At 45.8% G+C, this 16,765-nt stretch overlaps 1 protein-coding gene and 1 pseudogene across 2 annotated transcripts in view; one reads left to right on the forward strand and one right to left on the reverse strand.

Moving 5' to 3' along the window:
* GAS2L2 (growth arrest specific 2 like 2) overlaps window positions 1-16,765 on the reverse strand; it is a 490,427-nt gene that overhangs the window by 412,917 nt on the left and 60,745 nt on the right. The window lies entirely within an intron of this gene.
* On the forward strand, window positions 1,809-4,478 carry LOC144822287 (uncharacterized; annotated as a pseudogene). The gene is made up of 2 exons (XR_013608597.1): window positions 1,809-2,110; window positions 2,600-4,478. The product of XR_013608597.1 is annotated as an uncharacterized LOC144822287 (transcript).

Genomic DNA, 16,765 nt, shown 5'->3' on the forward strand with positions numbered 1-16,765 from the left:
GAGAAGTTAGTATAAAACAGTCACATTCACATGCTTGATATGTTTGCCTATTTCACAGCTGCATCTTTAAATGCATTAGAGGGCCCCTCCCACACCGTGCAATTGCACAGGCTGGGGCAGAGACAGTAGTGGGTATGGAAAATCAAAGAATAGAGCACTCCATGGCATCCTGAGATTAGTCTCACACAGTGTAAGAGAATGTTGCAGGCGATATACACCTGTGTTCCCCTCATCTTGCCAGTGCAGGTCATTATTATTCGGTAGTGAGGGAGGGCTGCATGCGTGGCATTCCTTGTTTAATAAAAAAAGAGGGGGAAAAGCAAACTCCCCTTGTAGAATGAAGATACGGGTGTAGTTACTAGCAGACTATTGCATCCACTGTATGAGGACTGTGTTTGACCCTATGGCTCAGGTAAATCCCGGCAGGTCCACCCATTCTGACATCCTTCTGAGGTCGATAAATGAGGACCACCATTAAGTTGGCCATCAATAGACTTTTGTGTTTCAGCCAGGGGACACCTTCGGGGGGAAGCGTGCACAAATGCACATGATCGATCCCCTGCATGGTCTCCGTTCCCCCTTCTGTTTAAGGACTGGAATACATACAGAAAGAGCATCTGCCAGACACAGAACTGCGATAGCAAAGTACGGTCTCAAGCGCTAGGTAAAACACATTGTAGCGAATGTCCAATTCCATTGAGTTTTACATTTTTAAAACGGATCTCCCCCAACTCATGAGAGTTGTGTACCTTGGTTGAAGCAGTGGTGGTGATTGTGTGCAGTGCGCTCTGACCAATCTGTTCTGTATTGTTTGCCTTGTATTTCATATTTTGCTGATGTTCTCACTTTCTTAGTGCATTTGCACTCGCATTTAGGGGTATGATTGCTGGCATGCGGGGACACAAAACGCAGAGGTATCAGAGCGCTTTACATGAGCGCCAGAGTGCAGGGGGCGAAGGCAGACAAGAGAATGGGGAGCCGAGGTGTGAAAGGCCAAAGGGCCAGAGAAACACCAGGCCCCCTGCCTGACTCACGTGGGGGGGAGAGGAGCTAATGTGTTTTGGCGTCTGTTTAACTGCAGCCGCACCCGAGTACTTCACGGGTCTGTACAAGACCATTTTACTTGTTGAGGCTTTCTTGTTTTTCACCCTTCTTAGAATGGGGAGCTTAGCGCCACCAGACAGTCAATTTTGCACAGTTAAAACGTGCCTCGGTGTAAATTACAGCGCCTCTGCAGGCTCACCTCCTTATTTTAAATGTGTTATTTGATGGGTTCAGCAGGGCCCTGCTGCCCCTCTCACCCCGTGCTGAGCATAACAACCCACGCGCCGATGCAGCAGTCACCAGCGCCACACCAGCGAGTGTTTGTTGCAGGGACTTGGCATGTGTAGAGGGGTCATTGTTATTTTTATTTCAGTGCCATGTCCTTGCAGTAAAAAAAAAAATGTGCTCGGAACAGTCTTTTGATATCCAACTGGGCACTCTGGACTTCTATTTCCTCTACTCGCATTGGGGTCCATGGCAGCCATGCTCCCACTGCCCGCTGCCCCCCCCCCCCCCCACCCTCGCGCTCCAACAGGTCTCTTATCCAACTGTGGGGTGCAGAAGGTCTCCTCCCACCCGTGAGTCTTCGACAGTGCTCCTGCCCAGCACTGTGTATGTCTCACGCCTCCTTTCCAGTGGCACTGCTAATCACAGAGGGGAGGGTTTTATATAGCGCACACAAAACCCGGAGGTATCAGAGCGCTTTACATGAGCACCATTTGCGATACAACCTCTTCTGACATTGTTTAGTGCAACACAGAGTGCAGGGGGTGAAGACAGACAAGAGAATGGGGAGCTGAGCTGTGAAAGGCCAAAGGCCAGAGAAACACCAGGTCCCCTGCCTGACTCACATGGGGGTGGGGGGAGAGGAGCTATTGTGTTCTGGCGTCTGTCTTACTGCAATCGCACCTGAGTACTTCACAGGTCTGAACAAGAACATTTTACTTAACAAGGCTTTCTTGATTTCACCCCTTCTTAGAACCCCTGCATCTCCATTCTGCCAATTGCTGGAAGAATCTACCCCTCCACCCCGAAATTTGACTGTAGTTGCGCGTCTGGGAGCTATGTAAGTATATTTATGCCACTGGTCGTTATTACTGTTGAACTGTATTTGAATGTTTCATACTGGACACATATGGATTCATCATTCCCCTTTCATTAAGCTGAACATTCTCCTGACAATAGGTTACCTGACCTGCATCTGTATATACATTGCATTCCTTTGCAATTTTATAAAGCGTGAAATTGGCCTGAGGGCTTTCGACCACCAAGTATTAATCACTTTTAGGCAAGCTGGAGGTTAGCTAATTTGCATACATCCAGAAACTAATTCTTTTTTTTAAAGCATGATGGTTAATAAGCATTTAGGGTACCTAGGATACAGATTTTTAAAGTTTTAAATCAAAAGCTAAAGATAAAATGGATCCTTATGCTATGCCTCAAATATGTGTTCTTCAATTTCACCAATTGGTTGGCAGCCTGTTCAGTGGCATCATTTTTTCAACAGTACACAACCGGTTTCTAAGTGTCTTTTTTTATGATCTACTTTGCGCAGAACAGAATGCCCCGCAGAATGAAGACGGCAGAAGATTATGTGCTGGAAAACAAAGATTTCATGGTTGAAGAAGTGCGTGGGCAAAAGATGTTAATTTGCAGGTTTTGCAGAGTGACTGTCCCAATAGTAAGTGGGAAAACTGCAAGCCGAATTGCTGAACATCTTGTCACCAAGACCCACTTGAAATTGAAAGAGCCACCTAATAGCGACAGCCTTTGCCAGATGTCTCTTGCTGAGACAATGACCCGCTTCAAAAGAAAACGTGAGGAAGAAAAGGATGTGGCACATGAATTTGTACGTGCCCTAGTGCAATCTGGAACCAGCTTACACCAAGCTGATGGACCGATTGGGAATCTATTCCGCAAGCGTGCACCAGCATTCAAAACATTACCAAAACCAACACAAATGTATGAGAAATACCTACCAGAGGTGTTCCTTGCAGATATTGAACATATTTCAGAGTTACTGCAAGGTGATGTTAAGATCTCTGTTACCATTGATGAAACCCCAGAGATGCGTGGCGACCCAGCAGTGGCAGTGCTAATCACATTTTGTGATGCAAAAAATGGATGGCACAGACGTACCATCATGGCAGATCTGGATGTACTGGAAACATGCAATGCAGTGTCACTTGGAATGCTGCTGCAGAGAGTTCTTACCAAGTTTAGCAAAGATTGGGGAGATATTGTTTGTATTTGCAGCGATTCAGCTACGTATATGAAAAAGTTATGTGATGACCTGTCAAAAGCAATACCTGAGCTGAAGTGTTTCCCTGTGAGAGATCCTTGCCACTTGCTAGATGGTATGCTGAAAGCAGCATTACAATCTTCTGAGCTGATGAAGAATGCTATTGATTTTGTAGTACATTCAGGCGCACTGTTTCGTTATGCGCGGGAACTCAAACGCAAATATTTCTCGTTTTGTGTGGCAGCAAAGAAAGAGTCATCCCAACTGTGTCATTTAGTAGGTGGGTCTCAGTACTAGAGGCCGTGAATGCAATATTATCTATCTGGCGACCCCTTACTGAATTTTTGCTTAGTGATGATGCAAAAGGCAAGAAATGTGAGGATCTTCGGGTGCATATTGATAGTGATGTCAAGAAAAGTACACTGTACTGCATCCTTAGATTTTTACAGGAAAACATGACTGATGTAGTAGACATAATAAAAAAACTAGAGTCAGAAAACACCCTTGTCTACCAAGTGTTCAGTATAATTGGTGTTGATGTCAAACATCTCCTCGAGAGTAGGCTAGACAACACTTTTAGTGACTTTGGCACGGCAACATGTTCCCTGTTAGAATGCTTGCCACTTGGGAAGCAAAGAAGTGTTGAAGACCAATTCAGGAAATATTATTTTACCATGCATGAGAAATGGCTAGCTATGATGCATAGAAATGTCCCTTCACCAACCATGGCGTTTGAAGTCAATGAAGCCTCACTTTGGTACGCTGCACAAGTGTTAGATCCATTCCGTAAAGGGGAATTTTCTCCGGACTTTTCAAAGTACAGCTTCATTTTTGACCGCTTTAATACCTCTGAGGGCATGTGCACCCAGTTCAACGCGTATGTTGCAGAACCTGTCCCAGAGAATGTCAACCTTGAGGTGCACCAGTACTGGCATGGGAAGCTACGTCAGTGGCCAGAGTTGGCAAGTTGTGTACTGGCTGTTTTGGCGTTGCCAGTCTCAAGTGCCAATGTTGAGAGGGCATTTTCACAAAAAAAAGTGTACATGGGAAGGAAAGAGAGAGCACGAATGACTAAAGAATCTCTGAAGAAATATTGTATGGTGTACTACAATAAATTTGACTTGTGAAAATGTATTTGGACTTCATATACACGTACATGCACTGTCTATATGCCATGCATCAATGAAGAAAGCCAGCAATAATAAAAGCAAAGCGTTTCATAAACACCAGAAAAACACAGTTTCAGTTGTTTTTTATGGCGCGAAAATTAGAAATCACTGAAAAGCACTGTTTTTTTCAGGTATTGAAATCACTGGAAAACACTGACAAAACACCACCAGAATTTACCCAAAATAGAAACTGAAAACAGGAAAGCCTATATATAGTATTTATTAAGCGCAAAAAACACCCCACAGGTAACCCGGCGCTGCATTGCGTAAATAAAGAACCAATGTTAATCAAGAAGGCGACAGAAAGATCGGACGATACTCAAAAGGCAAAACTCAGATTCTAGGAAACAACTGTGAGAAGTTGGCCTGATGTGCAGTGTTCACTATTCTAGTGATCACTATATATCAGTCCAAACAACCCTTATTGATGATTGGTTGTAAGTCAACCTTATAGACCAGCTATCCTAGTAGCATGGATACGAGCAGTCTAAGGCTAAGACTCTAGAGGGCGTGTTAAGCCAGCTGTTTTACCATCACATTACCCCTTGAACACCCAGTGAAAGGACACCACACAAGTGTTATGAAAATAAACAGTGTATTTATTAGAATCACAACAACCCTGTACTCTTTATGAGGACAGGGTGCTAGGCACACAACAAGACTCTTACGAAAATACTTAAGTTAGCACGTTATACACAAATGCCCGAGGGGCACGAAAAACCATATACTTTAAAAGTGGAATGCGAAATTACTAGCAGGTAAGTACAGTACTAATAGGCTTTGGACTCGCTAGGACTTGACTATAGAATCGTTAGATTACTTCTAGGAGACCTAGGGGACTCGGATGCAGAGTGTGCACTCTCACGCGGGATGCGGGACAAAGTCTATGGAAGCTAGTAAAGGCAAAGTTAGTGTTCACGGGCGAACCCGACCTGGTAGGAAGAAAATGACAGTGGATCCTGACCCTAGGATAGTGAGGCTATGCTGGGACACCGAAGTGCCGAAGTTACCTAGCCCAGGGGCTGCAGCTGCATAGGTCTGAAAAGACGTCGGGAATCTCGTTGCCGGACCAGGAGCCTGGAAGAAGGAAGTTGCTGGCAGGCGACCAGTGAAGGAAAGTTCGATGGATCCAAGCCTGGATCATGGAAGAAGAAAACCTGAAAGCAGAGGGGACCAAGTTCTTGAATCACTAGCCAGTGATTAAGTGGGCACCAGGATGGCACCGGGCGAAGTCACCGCAGTCAGGTGAGTGGGCGCTGCTGGGCTCTGCAGTCTCTCGGACCAGGAGGCGTTGTCGGCGACCAGGATGGAGGTGCGAGCTGTCCCACGAAGGTTCTTGCTGTCGACGTCGCTGGACCCAGGATTGGGCAACAAGTCTTGGCAAATGCAAGGCCCACGCGGTGGACCTAAAATGGCGTCTTAGCCGGACCAGGAGGGTCCAGGGTACTTCTCCGATGGAGGGAAGCAAGGGCCAGTCTGGAGCAACCAGACCAGCAGCAGTGTTGTCGTCGGGCGTCGTTCGGAAGGCCACAAGCCAGCGGGCTAGTAGCCAAACAACGCGGTGAGCAGCTGAAAGCAGAAGGGCCCCACGCCGATCGTGGAGATGCTGGGGGGCTGCTCTTCGGTGCTGGAGCTGCTAAGGGTGGGGGCTTCTCGGACCCCAAAGCACTCACCAGAAAATTACTCGGTGGGCTTGCTGTGCAGAAGTCGTGCAGTCTTGGCGATGGCCGGTCCCTCGAGGTCTCGTCGCACCCACGGTTCTCAGCTGTGCTGTAGAGGTGGGTAGAGGTCAGAGGTGCCAGGGAAGCCGGGTCTCGTCGAGCTGGGCAGTCGGATTCCGGAGGAAGGACGTGCAGCAGACCGCAGTGTTCTTAGATGGTGCCTGCGGATGCAGGGTGACTACTCCTTAGTCACAAGGGAGAAATCTTAGGAAGAAGTCTTGAGTTCCTTTCGTGGAAAGTAGTTTCAGGATTCAAAGATGATCTGATTTGGAAGGGGGCCAGTCTCTACCTTTATCTTGGAAAAGGGGGCTGGCACGCGACTAAGTCCTGCCCTAGGGGTGGGACCAGGAGGGGGGTGGTTACACCCACTTCCTTGGCGGGCTTTTCCCCAGCACAGGGTCTGGAGTGTCCCTGGAACTGGTTTAAGCCAGCCTATGCACAGTGAGCACCGGGGTGCCACGTGCAGTCACCTTCCTCTGAAGCCCTGCCTACCTACAATACACAAAACCCTGTCTGGGACGGTGCTGGCACCGCCCCTGGCAGGAAACCCTTTGTCCTTATCTCCTGCTCTGGGAGGACTCCCAGTAGCAGGAGGGCAGACTTGTGTCTCGGTGGCAGCATCCATTTTGTGGATGCTAAGGCTCTGTCTGACTTTTAACCGGGTTATAGGTTACTTGCATGTCGTGTCCCTCTAGAAGGGTGGAATGCTAACCCCGTCGCCAGAATTGGCGAGGGGTTAGTATTCCAATTCGTATGACACCTTACTCGACATGTTTTGATAAAGCGATACCAGAGTTGGCATATAACCGCGAGGATTATAATGCACTTAAGAGTATATGGTATGCGATATCATGGAAACGGCTAAGGGATAGATCCCGAAAGCCGCAGACAGGCTCAGCTCGTGCCAGAGCACCATCTCACACGATTCCAAGCACTCTGCCTTCAGGATTGTTAAGGCCTGCCATAGGAGTGACTGATAGGAGATCTGTGTGTCCATTTTAGGGTTAGATATAGGTATACTATATCTAAAGCAAAGGGTGATTACACCACCTTGCCCCAGCTGTCAAGCAGCCAGTTGTGTCAGAGTTGGATGGCCAGCCAGGGGTGGCATAATACATGCTGCAGCCCCTGGTAGGCCCTGGGTACACCTATGCCCTGGGTACCTAAGGTACACTGTACAGGGACTGATAAGGTGACTCAGTATCCAATTTAGATATGTACCTAAGGTACATGGAATCCATTTTACAGAGAGAGCAGTAGGCCTGGGGCCCTGAATAGCAGGGTCCCAGGTCAACTAAGTCAGAAAACCAGCAAAACACCAGGCAAAAAGTTGGGGGCAACCATAGTCAGGGATCTACCTTCCTACAACAACCATGTCTTAATCATTTTCTAAACAGCAACAAGGAATTACATTGTCAAATACCAAGTGACAATTCATTCCACAGCCTTGCGGCAGCAATGCAGAAGGCTCGTCCACCCAGTCTGAACCTGTTAAACCTAGGATCTTTCACCAAACTGGCCGAAGAAGAACGGAGATGTCGGGTGAGGATGTACCAGAGTAATTGTTCTTGCAGTGGTTTTGGACCAAAACCGTGCAAGGGCCTGAACACTATACACAAGGACTTAAAATGTACTCTTTGCAACACTGGAAGCCAGTGTAGGTCGGCCAAACATTTTGAGGTAGAGGAGTCTCGAGGTTTAGCCAGAGCTAATATTTTAAACACATTGCAAACGCTGGATCAGATATTTAGGGGAATCCAGCAACAGAGCATTACAATAGTCAAGGCGACTTAAAATAGCACCCTGTACTACTAATGCTCTGGCAGAAGCAGGCAGCAGTGGGAAGATCTTTCCCAAGGCTCTAATAAGACTAAAACCTCACCCCACAGTTTTGTTCACCTGAGCCTCCAAGGACAAATTGGCATTAAACAGGACTCCCAGATTACGGACTGTTTTGGCCGGAACCAAGGGGGAAGAAGTACCTAATGGCCAGAAATTATAAGGGAGAGGTAAGGGAACATTTCCTACTGCGCAGTGCATGATTTAAGTTTTCTCAGAATTAAATTGTAAACAATTCTGCCGAAGCCAGTGCGCAGTGTCACGCATACAGGCATGAAAATCCTCCAGCGCCGAAGGTTGGGTGCCATCCAAGGATAGAATAATCTGAGTGTCATCAGCATAGTGTATCAGCTTCACATTGTGAGCCTGAATTATATTGATCAAAGGACTAAGATAGATGTTCAACATAATCGGGCTGATGGCAGACCCTTGAGGGACACCATGGTCGGTATTAATAAAAGCAGATTGAAACAGTGGAAGAGCCACCGCCTGACGCCTACCAAAGAGATAAGAGCAGAACCAGGCCAAAGCACTACCTACCACTCCAAACTCCTGAAGGCGGGTCAGCAAAATACTGTGTTTGACCGTGTCGAAAGCGGCAGACAAGAATAACGGTATTTATAGTGCGGACTGTCCCTTGTCTGCCAACAGGCGAAGATCGTCCATCACGGTCCCCATAGCAGATTCTGTACCGTGTTCTGGACGAAAACCAAAGTGAACGTCCGCTAACTTGTTGTTACTTTCTAAGAACACGGACAGGGATTTGCTGACCCAGCGTTCAAGGATCTTTACAGGGCAGGGTACGAGGGAGATTCTCCTCGGGCTGTGTGCCTCGGTTGCAGTGGTGTCTTTTGGGGTTGGATTCCGGTGCAGGAGTCTCTAGTGGTTGGAGGGGGTGTGCAGGAAGAGGCTGCAGATGGTGACTGGAAATCCAGTCTCGGTAAACGCAAGCATGGGTTTAGCTCTTGTGGGTCTGGGGACCACATTGGGACCTTCACCTGCCACGGACTCCAGCTCTCGAGCGCGGGTGCATAGGTGCTTCAAGGCATTGGGTCGCGACAGTACCTAGGTAACTTGGGGGTCGTGCAAGGATATCAGGTACAAAAACACGTTGATAATGAAAACACAAATTTTCTGTGCAGTGAAGCAGTGTACAGGATAGATAAACTAGTATAACAAGTTCATATAAATCTGATTTATTTAGCAAGTGTCACAAAGAGTATTTTTTATTTAAAAGAACATATACACAATCAATCAATAAAAAAGTTGATACATAAGATTTCAACATATATATCACATTTAAAATCAATTTGCACAAATAAAATTATACATTTGTAAAAAACAACAACCAAGTGGGTAAATAATTCTTTACCCACTTGGTTGTTGTTTTTTACAAATGTATAATTTTATTTGTGCAAATTGATTTTAAATGTGATATATATGTTGAAATCTTATGTATCAACTTTTTTATTGATTGATTGTGTATATGTTCTTTTAAATAAAAAATACTCTTTGTGACACTTGCTAAATAAATCAGATTTATATGAACTTGTTATACTAGTTTATCTATCCTGTACACTGCTTCACTGCACAGAAAATTTGTGTTTTCATTATCAACGTGTTTTTGTACCTGATATCCTTGCAGGACCCCCAAGTTGCCTAGGTATTGTTATTTTGATTAATATTGTGCCCTGACCTAGGAACTTGTTACTAGTCTCAGGGGGTCCCTTTCTTATTTGCTTATTGGGTCGCGACAGTCACATACTCACGTCTTGGTCTTTGAGTTCTGCAGGAGGGGCAAATAGGACTGCTGACCTACTCAATGTGTGGGTCTCACTGTCCCCGAGGTCCCTCGACGTGCAGGTCAGTCTTCCTTGGCGTTGGTGTCCGGTCTGGGCACAAGAAGCCTTGGCTGCTACAAATGGTCCGGTACCCGGATATTGGTCCCGTGCTTCTCCGGTTTGTCCTGGTGTCCTCCCACTCAGCGGGGAGACAGATCTGACCCTCAGGAGCACAGGGCCATCTTCCTTGGGAGCTGCTGCGTTGGGCTGACGTTGGAGTGGCAACTTGGTGGACCTCACCTTACATCTTTGGTGCCTGCAGCTGCAAGGGAGTAACTCCTCTACTCCAAGGGAGATTCTTTAGCAATTTGTGAAGCACCTTCAGCCCTCCTGGTTTCTTGAGGTCTGCACAGCGGCAGGACGAGTCAGATGCTCTACGAGGGTCGGGTGCAGCAGGCAGGCCGGCAGGGTTGGCGCCAAGTCAGTCATGGTGCTCGGTTTTTGGGTCAGCAGTCTTCTTCTTCCACCCCTTTAGTGTCCAACGAAATCTGAAGTCTTCGTGTCAGGTGGTCCCCTAAATACTCAATTTAGGGGCGTTAAGAGAAGTGAGGGCTACTTACCCTACACACCCTAGATTACCCCTTCCTGTGGGGAGTGGGCATCACCCTGTCCCAGAATTCCTAATTACACCACACACAATATGGTGGAAGTTCTAAAGTCATGTTCACGTCAAACTGGGTCACCCTAGGAGTTTGCCCAGCCTGGTAGTGCAACATGCCTCCTGCATAGCTCTTGACAAAGGGAGTCGGCATCCTCTCCTGTGAGTAAAGCCAGATTCAGATTTCAAAGTGGTAGCCTCTTTGAAGCCACCCTGCTTGGAATGCTAATTTACCAGCCTTTCCTGGGGGAGAAGGTGATAACGCCTCTTCCCAGAGCGGGCATTGTTCCTGAACTGCTGAGAGCGAAGGCTCTCAAACCTGGGGGTCAGAAACTCGTCTGTGACAGCAGGCTGGACCGAATTAGTCAGTCAGCCAGCAAACTAGAGGGCTGGTAGGTTTCAGGGGGTACCTATAAAGTACCTACTGCGTGCATGTATTTATAAATCCATCACTGGAATCAGTGGGGGTTTAATAATAAAAGGAGTCTGATACCAAACATCATATGTTTCAGTGAAGCCATTATGTAGTTGGGGAACTTGTTTTGACCAGTCCCAGTACATATCTTAAGATGGCTTCCCTGCTCACTACTATTTAGCAATAGAACTAGACCTCACAGGGGCACATCTGCTCTTGCAGACATGTCCTCACATAAAATATAATGCATCTTGCCTTCGGGCTCAAAGGTCTGCTGTAGGGGGTAACTTACATATATTAGATGCAGTGACCTTGACACGACACACAGGAGTGTGTCACATCGCATTTTCACTCATGGTTTGCACCATGTCACGCAGCTTGCACTAGAAGTCTTTGTGGAATTTGTATGTGGGTCTCTAAGGGCTGCAGCATATTTTATGCCACCAGAAGAGACCCTCTTTAGTACCCCTGCTCTAGGCACCTGGATTACCAGTTACTCGGACTTACATGGGTGCTAAAGTCCTTAGCCAATTGTAGCACAATTAGACTTTACCTTGTTTTAGGGAAGGAGCACAGGTATTGGGGTCTGGTTAGCTGCCGTCAGTACACAGTCAGAGTCAAAAATCAGCATCTAGTAGGGGGCAAAAAGTGGAGAGGGAGGTAACTGCAACAAAAGCCCAGGTCTCTACACTGAGGCAGAGGGGAAGTCAGTAGTGGCGGCGGAGCCGCAGGTGATGCCAGAATTGGAGCTGGAGATGGAGCCGAAGAGTTGTCTTTATGACTTTCCTCCAAAGTCAGATGAGGAGACACCGCCCTCGGTAGCTTATCCTTCGAAGAGCTATATATTGAGAACCATGGCGCTGCTTCTTATATGTTCCAAATGCAGATTTCATGGGTATCAGTGAGGCATCTGACAACCTGATTTTTGGGTGGTTATGTTATCCTGGAATATCTGTACTAAATAGGGCAAAACGTTGAAAAACTTCAACAATTCCAAACGATGAGTTCATGAAAATTGTTATGCGTCAAAGGAACGGAAAAAAGGGAACTGACTTCAGCGCGTCGTCAGGGGCTTCTTATGACTCCAGTGATGTTACGTGGTGCCGTGTACAGAGTCATATATATGCCAACATTCTCGTTCGATGTAGGAGAACTGTCAAAAGGTTTTCGGTCCAAGCTAGCGCATGGGGATATTCAAAAGGTGAAGAATCCACAGGAAGATGTATCCATCAGAACTCCAAAGTTGCTAATCCTGCTTCTTTCAAATGAAGAAACTTTTATTGATCAAAGACGACATGTGCCAGTAGTCTGCACTTTATTTCAATTATGTCTAGGTGAGATGATGAGATCTAAAATGTCTATCTGGCTGGTGGCTTCCTGCACACAGTAGCCCATGGGCCAACTTGGCAGCGATACCTGGACAGTAATTCCTGGCCTAAAGTGATTACATAATCAAAAAATCCCCTGAATTCACCTATACTATAAAACGGTAAGTGTGTGTTTCCTCCTCAAAAGGGGCAATGACAGGATTCAGTCACCCTGGTGAAAGGGTGGTGTAGTGGTGCCTCACTTGGAAGAGCAGACCTTTCTGATCTGCCCACCCTCATCTCGATGCACAAACACCCACTTATCATGGGCTCTAGTTTCATGATGTTGTTTATCTGTCGGGGGATCCAGCTTGGTGTACAACTAGTGCCCCTTCATCTAGTCTAGGAGGGCCATGCTCAGCTGTACAAAATATTGGTTCTTAACTGGATCCGGTCCATTTGTATATGTTTAACAAAGGGCTTAGCTCATAATTATGTTTTTTAGATGGAAAATGTAGGGGCTCCAGCCAGTGATCAGATTACGGATATCGTGCTTAGTTGGGTTATCTTGGATATGTTCCTCTAGAATTATAGTCTTTTTGAGGGTCAAGGGACAGGTTGTACTGCATAGGATTTTGACAGCGTGACTAATCAGATCCAGCAATAGAGGCCCTGTCTGAGGGCTGTCATTCTTCTATGCCTTCGAAAATGTATAGGACACTATAGTGCTTCAGTGGGCAGTCATTCGTAAGCCACCCTTACCTTCTTCTATGAATGCCAATAGGTTGAGCATGAACCAGTGTTTGCGGTCTCAATTTTATTCAGGCTTGGAGGGTAACAAAAAAGGGGACTTTTGGTTTACTACTCATAGCATACCCATGGTCAAAGGTGTGTAAGAGGCATCAATATCAACAAACACTATATATTCCTCCCCACACTGCAAGTCATTTCCTCATTGTGGGTGGATATTAGGACTAGCAGTTTGTAATTATCTGGCCACCAACGGGTCAGATTTAGATTTTTCAGAAAAGGACATTGAGGTAAGCTAAGTAGTTGGTAGTGCCACAGTCTGCTAAGGCCTGGACTTTGACAGGGGAGGTGTTCTTAAAACTCAATAGTATCTCAAGGTAGGAATGAAGAGCATGCAGTTCTGGTACAGATGGGGCTGCAGCTTACAGATGACACATTCTAAAGTACCTTCCAGTGCACCTCTCCTTGCAGACGGTTAGGGTATTTTCTGTCCTATTTTGCAGCATTCCCATTCTGCCGACAGAATGGCACAAGTTCGTTTTTCAGCACGAATCATAGCTTTCTCCCAGCTACAAAGGTTCAAGCTCAGAAGGACTGATTACCAGGTCATGGGAGTGATGTACAACTCTTTGATCCAAAATCTCCCTCTCTGCATCTCTTCCTGCTATTGTTCTGATTTGAGGAAAAATAAATTAATCACATTGGCTATGGCTTAAGTTCGTCTTACACTAGGAATGTAGTATCCCTTCTTCCTTAACCCTAACAGTACGCTGTTCCTTGTACTGCCTCACTCCATTGAATTTATGAGGCAAATTGCTTCAAATGAGAGCTGTATCCCACTAAATCTCGGGATGCTTATTTCATCTAAATAAATAACTTATGCACGGTTCTCTTGCGTGGGGTCTTATTGAAGTGTCCTATGATTGATGTATGTGTGTGCATGCCAAAATGTTTCCTCAATATAATTTTAACTTGGGGTTAACCTCTGTGTATTAGTGAGGGGAATCATGACGTGATGTGGACACAATGAGAAACCATTCTGGTAATTCCGTGGGTCACCAAACTTTTTGTGGGCAGAGACATAAGCAATATTTGAATCTCTACCCCTAAGAGCTCTAGCATTTAAGGTGAATGTATTTAAGGGGCATGAATGGAGTCTGAGCCAGGAGGGATGACCAGCCAGAACAGATCTGGCAACAGAGTGTGGTGCTACTTTATACCAATCAGGTAGGGAGGTCTGAGTTGGTAATGCATACTTGTATGTAGGGAAGTACCCTCCCAAGATACAGCTGTCAGCAACATATGGAGCTGCCCCTGCTTGCTCTGCCTGTAGTTTTTTCTATTTCTCTCTCCCTTTCTCCAGGTCACACAAGACTTACTTAAACGTCTTCATAATCCGTCAAGTACAGCAAGTCGCAAACATAGTTGCTGAACAGCAAGACAGCCAAACACCCCAAGGGGATTCATTTTCTTTCAGGGAAATAGGTAGACAGTGCCTTTGGGGTGGGGATATTTAACACAACTAATTCACAGGGAGTTTAAAGAATGGAAATACTAATCACATAAGATGTCACTCACAGGACATATGACTCCAGATGAGTAACAGCCCCAAAGTAAACTCAAGGGCCTCCAAACCTTACATGTCTAAGTAAACATGTACGATAACTGCAGTCAGAGGGTATCAGAAAGGAGAATCGGAATGAACAGCCACTTTATTGTCTACAAGAATGTTGGACTATATTCCTAAGATTTTAATGCTTCACAGACAGTACTCTACTCACACGTTTCAATTCCCACTCATGCCTCCATCCCTTTTCAAATCAGGGTTTGCATCACGCTTGACTCTCACACTTTATATTCATTTCATCTTTCCTATTTAAGGTATCTTATCATATGTTAAAATTGTGGTATATGTCTCATCTTCTTCTTCTCCTATATTTAAAACGATCTATCTTGCTGCCACCACTCGCCTTTCCGGTTACTTCCTAAACTTTAGTTGGAGCTTAATTCTCTTTTCCATGCATGTGGTTAGAGTGAGTCCTTCTGCCAGTCGAGTCAAAACAACATCAGATACACCTTATTTAGATCAAACATTTAAATATGGAATCCTCCTTGGTTTACAACCTAGGAAGTATCATTTGGTTTGGGGTTGGATATAGATGAAATCACACAGTTGCAGGTTATGGGGAAAGCAGGGTTCCTGTAAACTGGTAATCTCCCCTATTTTGTAGAGATAATTGGAAGAGACGAATAACTTATCTCCAAAAACTCAAGACTAGTCACTTCCACTAACTGTGAATGTTATACAACAATTCAATACAAATGGAAAACGGTAATCAATCTTTCTGAAAAAGATAGAAAATAACTTGTGTCTCCGTGAACTCAAAATAGTCTTTCTGATTTGGTAACTGGCTGTGAGGAAATCGGGTGTATTATATGGTATGTTTGTGCTACCTCACCGTGTAAAACATATATCAACCCCTTTAGGACTATTAGGTTTAACTTGTCAAACCTTCAGCTGAACCCTGGGTAGCTGTGGCTCTGAGCAGCAAGGCTTATAAAAGGGAACACGTGTAAAGCATTTAAACAGGCACCAAAACAAATGAAGAAGTAATTGACAAGACACTCAAGAAATCCAACACTAATTTATAAAAATAGGCTGTATTTTTATTTATTTTTAGACACCATGGCGAAAAAAATCCACCAGAGGGTTTTATAAATATATAAAATTTACAAGGTATAGTAAATCAAAGCATTTCACTTAACCATAAACAAACATTGGCAAATTTAAACAAATTTGACACTAACTTTTTCACCAAAACGTTGGGCTAGTTGTACTGTGGGCACTTTGAGTCACTTTAGGTAATCAACTCCCATAGGGAGCCAGTCAGGGGAACCAGCAAGGTCCTCAGGAACAGTTACCTCAGCAGGTGAAGCAGTCATCAGTAAATTCAAGGCAACTAAATCCATAGCAGTAGTTTCCTATGGAAGTGATCTTGATGTAAGAGATTAAGGATGCTCTGAACGCAATGCGGCCAACAGAATCTTCCTACGGCTACTTTTCGGTCCATGAAGGAGGTGAGGCAGTCCTAATCACAGGGTTGACGCCCCTCAGCGTCCGCTCGATGCTGATCCCCTCCAGTCGCCCGGTATTGCTGTTACAATGAATTCTTTCCCTGGGCAAAAACTCATTTTCTGGGCTCCCAAGCTGCACTCCGATGACTCTCTCGGGTTCAACAAACTCGGGTGCAACTTTTGATCACTGGGTACTGTTCCCTGGTGCTGCACAGCGGTTCTGAAGATTCTTGGTTACCAACTTGCCCCAGCAGTCTTATCAGCTGCTGTGGCCCTGTGCTGCGAACAGGAGGTCAAATCAACTGATCCTTGGAGTCTCTTTTTTTTGGCTGGGCACTGGAGAGGATTTCTCCTCAAGCAGGACACAGCAGGCACAGTCCCTCTTCCTTGCAAGCCACCAGGTTCGCCTCTCTGTGCTGCTTCCACGGTGCAGCAGGGCAGTCCTTCTATGGTCCTCCTTCTTCCAGTCTAGTTGAGATTTGAGTTCTGGGTACCAATGCTGTCCTATTTATGCTCAGAATATGCCCTCAGGTTAGGATGTGGTTGGTAGCCAAGGTCTACTAGGTGTCTTCCCTTCTGATAACCACTTCCTAGGATGTGTGGCACACTTCCTAGAAAGTGGTCATCAGGCTATCTCAAGAGGCACCTACCCACTCCCAACATGACCAAACTCCTCTCTCGGTGTCCAGAGCTCCCTAGCCCAACCCAAAGGTGTGGCTACCCAGGGGCTACCCACCCCTGGAACACCGGTTTGGCAACTGGCT

Source organism: Lissotriton helveticus, chromosome 3_1, assembly GCF_964261635.1.
Source record: "Lissotriton helveticus chromosome 3_1, aLisHel1.1, whole genome shotgun sequence".
NCBI classification, from domain to species: Eukaryota; Metazoa; Chordata; class Amphibia; order Caudata; family Salamandridae; genus Lissotriton; species Lissotriton helveticus.